At 43.8% G+C, this 6,894-nt stretch overlaps 1 non-coding gene across 1 annotated transcript; it reads right to left on the bottom strand.

Annotated features, from left to right (window-relative positions):
- Positions 1-5,016: 5,016 nt before the first annotated feature.
- trnac-gca (transfer RNA cysteine (anticodon GCA)) lies at positions 5,017-5,088 on the bottom strand. The gene has a single exon. It is a non-coding gene; the product is annotated as a tRNA-Cys (tRNA).
- Between the last annotated feature and the right edge of the window lie 1,806 nt (positions 5,089-6,894).

Below are 6,894 nucleotides of genomic sequence, written 5' to 3'. Positions count from 1 at the left end.
TATTTAATTTACTTTTTGAAAGATGCTTCTTATTGTAATACATAAGAGTTTTATTATTATGTATTGCAATGTCCCAGAAAACAATGGCTAACCACTTCTGTAGAGAAACAACCAATTTCATGACCTACACGACTGATATTAAACCTGATTCTGATTCTGGAATACAAACTTCTGGAGGAATTCAGCAGGGCAGGTAGCATCTATGGAAAGAGTTCCTGATTCAGTCCTGATAAATGGTGTCAGCCTGAAATATTGACTCTTTATTCCTCTCTATAGATGCTGCCTGACCTGCCGGGTTCCTCCAGCATTTTGTGCGTGCTGCATAAGATCTGCAGAATCTCCAGATTCGCTTGTGTTTATAGCTGCAAAACAGACAGCTTGAAGCTTTCTCCAGGTATCTGTTTTATAACATATTTTTGTCTCTGGCTTTTATGTCTCTGCTAGCTTGTCGCAATGCCAGTGGCTGCGAGTGAGACAGCTCAAGTTTAGCTCCACTTTCCAGAGAATAACTACGGGCAGTTTGAGGGAGAGAGCAGTGAGTCACAGTTCACAGGCACAGAGGAGGTGGTGTTGATGGAGAGGAAGACATGGCATGCAGGTTTGAGTGCCAGCTTGGCTCTTCTGTCAGCGGCAGAACTTCGGGAGTTTAGTCTCTGAGCAGCACTTTCAAGAAGGAAACTTCTGCTGAATCTTTCTGAGATTTATTTTATTATTTACTTTTATTTAGAGATACAGCGGGAAACAGGCCCTTGCAGCACATTGAGCCGTGCTGTAGGCTGGCGAGGCTAATATAAAAGGGGAGCTTAGCGGGCATTCGGACATTCCAGATGTCCAATCAGCAGTGGGAACAGAGCACTTCAGAGGAAATAAAAGTACAGAAGGGACAAGCGGGGTGGCCATTGTTGGGAGTGGGCCACCGGTAAGAGTGGGAGCATTAGGCTTTGACTCAAGAGGCTGAGGCCAAAGGCACAGGTTAGAAGATTTGGTCTTGGTTGCCCATTGTACAGAGCAGGCAGGATGTTAGATACGGCAGTGGAATGTTCCTCCTGTAGGATGGAGGGAATTCATGGAGCCTGATAGTCTCCCTGAAGACTACACCTGCGGGAAGTGCAGCCAGCTCCAGCTCATGAAAGTGCGCACTAAGGAGCTGGAGCTGGAGTTGGATGAACTAAGGATCATCCGAGAGGTAGAACAATTGATAGATATGACTTTTGAGCAGGTGATTACACCCAGACTACAGAATGTGGGGAGTAGATGGGTGAACACCAAGAGGTAAAAGGAAAAAGAAGTCAATGAGGGTCCCCCTGTGGGCATTCCCCTCAGCAACAGATATACCTCCTTGGATACTGCTGAGGGGGAGTGACCTACCTGGGCAAGGCAGCAGCAGCCAGACCAATAGCACTGTGGTCAGCTCTGAACCTCAGAAGGGTAGGGTGAAGTCAGATGGAGCAGTAGTCATTGGGGACTCAATAGTTAGGGGGACAGATAGGAGATTCTGTGGCAGCAAAAGAGACGCCAGGATAGTGTGTAGCCTCCTGGGTGCTAGGGTTCAGGATGTCTCTGAGTGGTTGCAGAATATTCTTGAAGGGGAGGGTGAGTAGCCAGAGGTCATGGTACAAGTTGGTACCAATGACATAGGCAGGTGAGGGGTAGAGGTCCTGAACAGTAAGTCCAGAGTTAGGAAGGAGGTTGAAGAGCAGGACCTCCAAAGTGTAAACTCCAGATTACTCCCAGTGCCATGAGCTGGGGAAGGTCAGAACAGGAAGATAGCGCAGATGAATGAGTAGCTGAGGAAATGGTGAAGGGGGCAGGGTTTCAAGTTCTTGGATCATTGGGACCTTTTCTGGGGAAGGAATGACCTGTACAAGTGGAGCAGGTTGCACCTGAACTGGAGGGGAACCAATATCCTGGGAGGGTTTGCTCATGCTATTGGGGAGGGTTTAAACTAGATTGCAGGGGGGTGGGAACTGAAGTGAAGAGGTAGAGGGTGGGGTGGTTGGTGCACAAGTAGAGACAGCTTGTAAGAAGTTTGTGAGGAAGGATAAGCAGATGATATAGCAAAGATGCACTCAGCCAGATGGTTTGAGATGTGTCTATTTTAATGCAAGGAGTATCATGAACAAGGTGGTGAACTTAGAACGTGGGTCAATATGTGGAACTATGATGTTGTGGCCATTACAGAGACTTGGATGTCTCAGGGGCAGGAATGGCTGCTGAGTATGTCGGGCTTTAGATGTTTCAAAAAGGATAGGTAGGGAGGCAAAAGAGGTGGGGGAATGGCACTGCTAATTAGGGAGAGTATCACAGCTGCAGAAAAGGAGTAAGTCATGGAGGGATTGTACTACTTAGTTATTGAGGGTGGAAGTCAGAAACAGGAAGGGGGCAATAACTCTACTGGGTATATTTATAGACCCCTCCCCAAAAGTACCAGGGACATCGAGGAGCAGACTGGAACTCCTTAGAGCAAGGGGTTTAAATGAGATGGAGTTTGTTAGTTGTGTTCAGAAAGGATTCCTGACACAATATGTAGATGTGCTGACTGGAGGAGAGGCTGTACTTGATCTGGTATTGGGAAATGAACCTGGTCAGGTGTCAGATCTCGTGGTGGGAGAGCATTTTGGAGGTAGTGATCACAACTCTATCTCCTTTACCATAGTACTGGAGAGAGATAAGAGCAGACAGTTTGGGAAAGCATTTAATTGGGGTGGGGGAAAATGCCATTAGATAGGAACTTGGGAGGTGTTCTCAGGGAAATGCACAGCAGAAATGTGGCAAATGTTTCAGAAAAATTTGCATGGAGTTCTGTATAGTTATGTTCCATTCAGGCAGGGAAAGGTTGGTAGGGTTAAAGAACTATGGCATACAAAAGATGTGGAAAATCTAATAAAGAAAAAAAGCTTACAAAAGTTCCAGGAAACTAGGTACTGTTAGAGCTCTAGAAAATTACAAGGGTGCCAGGAAGAAGCTCAAGAATGAAACTAGGAGAGTCAGAAGGAGCCATTATAAGGCCTTGACGAGCAGGATTAAGGAAAACCCCAAGGCATTCTACATGTATGTGAAGAGCAAGAGGATGAGCCGTGTGTGAGAATCAGGAGCGATAGTGGAAACGTGTGCATGGAGATGGAGTAGGTAGCGGAGGTACTTAATGAATAATTTGCTTCAGTATTCACCAATGAAAAGGACCTTGGTAATTGTGGGGATGACTTACAGTGGACTGAAATGCTTGAGTATATAGACATTAAGAAAGAGGATGTGCTGGAGCTGTTGAAAGTATTAAGTTAGATATGTCACCAGGACCGTATGAGATATACCCCAGGCTACACTGGGAAGCAAAGTAAGAGATTGGTGAGCCTCTGGTGATGATCTTTGCATCATCAATAGGGACAGGAGAAGTACCAAAGAGTTGGAAGGTTGTGGATGTTTTTCCCTTGTTCAAGAAAGGGAATAGAGATAAATCCCTGGAAATTATAGACCAGTGAGTTATACCTCAGTAGTGGGAAAGTTGTTGGAGAAGATCCTGAGAGGCAGGATTTATGAACATTTGGAGAGGCATAATATGATTAGGGATCGTCAGCATGGCTTATGCATTATGTCATGCCTTATGAATCTGATTGAATTCTTTGAGGATGTAACAAACCACAATGATGAAAGTAGAGCAGTGGATGTAGTAAATACGGATTTCAGTAAGGCATTTAATAAGGAACCCCATGTGAGGCTCATTCAGAAGGTAATGAGGTATGGCTATAAGGAGACCTTGCTTTGTGGATCCAGAATTGGCTTGCCCACAGAAAGCAAATGGTGGTTGTGGATGGTTCGTATTCTGCATGGAGGCTGGTAACCAGTGGTGTTCCGCGGGGTTCTGTTCTGGGACCCCTACGCTTTGTGATGTTTATAAATGACCTGGATGAGGAAGTGGAGGGATGGGTTAGTAAATTTGCTGAGGACACAAAGGTTGGGGATGTTGTGGATAGTCTGGAGGGTTGTGAGACATTACAGCAAGACAGTGATAAAATGCAGAACTGGGCTGAGAGGAGGCAGATGGAGTTCAACCCCAATAAGTGTGGGGTGGTTCATTTCGGAAAGTCAAATTTGAAGACAGAATATAATATTAATGGTAAGACTCTTGGCTGTGTGGAGGATCAGCGAGATCTTAGGATCCGTGCAGCGCAGGTTGACTGTGCTGGTAAGAAGGCGTATGGTGTGATGACCTTCATCAACCATGAGACTGAGCTCAAGAGCCATGAGGTAATGTTAGAGCTATATAAGAACTTAGTTAGACCCCACTCGGAGTACTGTGTTCAGTTCTGGTCACGTTACTACAGAAAGGATGTGGATACTATAGAGGGAGTGCAGAGGAGATTTACAAGGATGTTGCCTGGATTAGAGAACATGCCTTATGAGAATAAGTTGAGTGAACCTGGCCTTTTCTCCTTGGAGCAGTAGAGGATGAGAGGTGACCTGAAGGAGGTGTATAAGACAATGAGAAGCATTGATCGTGTGGATAGCCAGAGGCTTTTTCCCAGGGCTGAAATGGCTAACATGAGGAGACATAGTTTTAAGCTACTTGGAAGAAGGTACAGAGGGGATGTCAGGGGTAAGTTTTTTTACACAGAGTGGTGAGTGCGTGGAATGAGCTGTCAGCAACAGTGGTGGAGGCGGATACGATAGGTATATACACTCTTTTAATACTCTCTTAGATAGGTATATGGAGCTTAGAAAAATAGAGGGCTATGCGGTAGGGTAACTCTAGGCAGTTTTTAAGAGTAAAAATGGTCGGCACAACATTGTGGGCTGAAGGGCCTGTAATGTGCTGTAGATTTCTATGATTCTATGATTTAACCATTACCTAATCACAGGATAATTTACTATGACCAAGTACGTCTTTAGAAAATGTGGGAGGAAACCTACGTGCTCACAGAAAGGAACATACAAAACTGGTTACCGTAGACATCAGAAATGAAATCTGAAATTAACTGAGCTAACTGCTACACTACCATAGCGGTCCATAAATTTTGAAGGGGGCACCCGGATTTGAACCAGGGACCTCTTGATCTGCAGTCAAATGCTCTACCACTGAGCTATACCCCCATAATAATAGCCAGTAATGTTTGTCAAGGAGAGTGTAAGTATCCACTAGCTATTTTTTCCCACAATTTACTTAATTCTCTTCTTATATATAATTCTTATTGTAATTTACAGTTTTTATTATTATATATTGCAATGTATTGCTGCTGCAAAACAACAAATTTTCACCACGTAAGCTGGTGATAGTAAACCGGATTCTGATTCTGATATGTATATATATGAAATACAGTATTTATTTTTTGTGTGGCTGTATCTTTATTGCTATCTGATATGTGCTCTATGTGCCTTGGACTGTGTGTGACTGTTCGTTACTGTATTTTTGCAACATGGCCCTGGAGTAACACTGCTTCATTTGGCTGTATTCATGGGTATTCAGGTATGGTTAAGTGACCATTAAACTTGAGCTTGAATTTGATTCTGACATTTGTGTCGACATGCAGGAATGATTCTTGGCTCTTTAACTTATCCTAACAATACGTTTTTGTTATTTACCGATAGGATGAAGGCATCACTGGCTAGGCTAACACCTCACCCACTCCACAATGGGGGAGTCTCCAAACAGAAGGATGTCGCTTTACAACAGAGATAAGGAGGAATTTCTTTAGCCAGAGGGTGGTGAATCTCTGGAATTCACTGCCACAGCTGGCTGTGGAGGTCATGTCATTGAGTATATTTAAAGCAGAGGTAGATGGGTTCTTGATTTGTACGTGCATCAAGGAACTATGGATCTGCTTTCTTCTGTTCTACTGGCTTCCTTCTCTTCCTTGTCTATGTCCTACCCTAATTTCCCAAAGTGAAACTCAAAGTCCATTAAATTCCATCTGCCATTTTTCAATCCTTGGAAATTCCAAATGTAAGAATTGCAAATTGTCTTTATTCCACTTGTTTCTGAGATATTCTGTCAGCTTCAGTAGATCTGGACCTTCCTGTCAATGGTTCTCGGGTCTTTCTTTCTGAAGTGCGTTCTTACACCTCAATAAGTGAAAAGGTAATAGTGTAGTCAAGGACCATAACAATGGTATCCATGGTGACCTGAGCTCAAGATTGCATACTTCACACAGGCCTTCACCTTTCCTCCCACATAACTCAGCAGTGATTGCAAAGACTGAATGAAAACAACTTTCAAAAGAGTTTCCCCTACAGGAATGAAAAAAAAGTGATTTAGAATTGGAAGCACAAAGAAAATATTGTGAGATATGAAAGGAATAAGCAAAGATGGATAAAATGAGATTCAAGATTCAAGTTTATTTATCATGTGTACATTGAAACATATGGTGAAATGACTCACTTGAGTTAACAACCAAAACACCTGAGGGTGTGCTGAGGGCAGTCCGCAAGTGGCACTATACATTCCAGCACCAACATAGCATGCCAACAACACAGAACACAACAAGCAATGAAACAACAACAGTAAAATAAGCCCCATTCCTCCATCCACCACCGCCCCCTGCCCCACACACACACACACACACACACTGATTGTGGACTTCTGGAAGGGTAAGTTGAGGAAATACACGCCAGTCCTCATCGAGGGATCAGAATTGGAAAAGGTGATCAGCTTCAAGTTCCTTGTTGTCAACATTTCTGAAGATCTGTCCTGGGCCCAACATGTCAATGCAGCTACAATGAAGGCAAGAGAGCGGCTATATTTCATTAGGAGTTTGAGAAGGTTTGGTATATCACCAAAGACATTCACAAACTTCTGCAGATGTACCATGGAGAGCATTCTAACTGGTTGTATCACCGTCTGGCACGAAGAGGCCAATGCACAGAAAACACTGTAGAAAGTGTTTTCCAGACCTAACCAGT

The sequence above is a fragment of the Mobula birostris genome, chromosome 3 (assembly GCF_030028105.1).
Source record: "Mobula birostris isolate sMobBir1 chromosome 3, sMobBir1.hap1, whole genome shotgun sequence".
Lineage (NCBI taxonomy): Eukaryota > Metazoa > Chordata > Chondrichthyes > Myliobatiformes > Myliobatidae > Mobula > Mobula birostris.
Note: the sequence above shows the minus strand (reverse complement) of the source record. Positions and strands in the feature narration are given on the sequence as shown.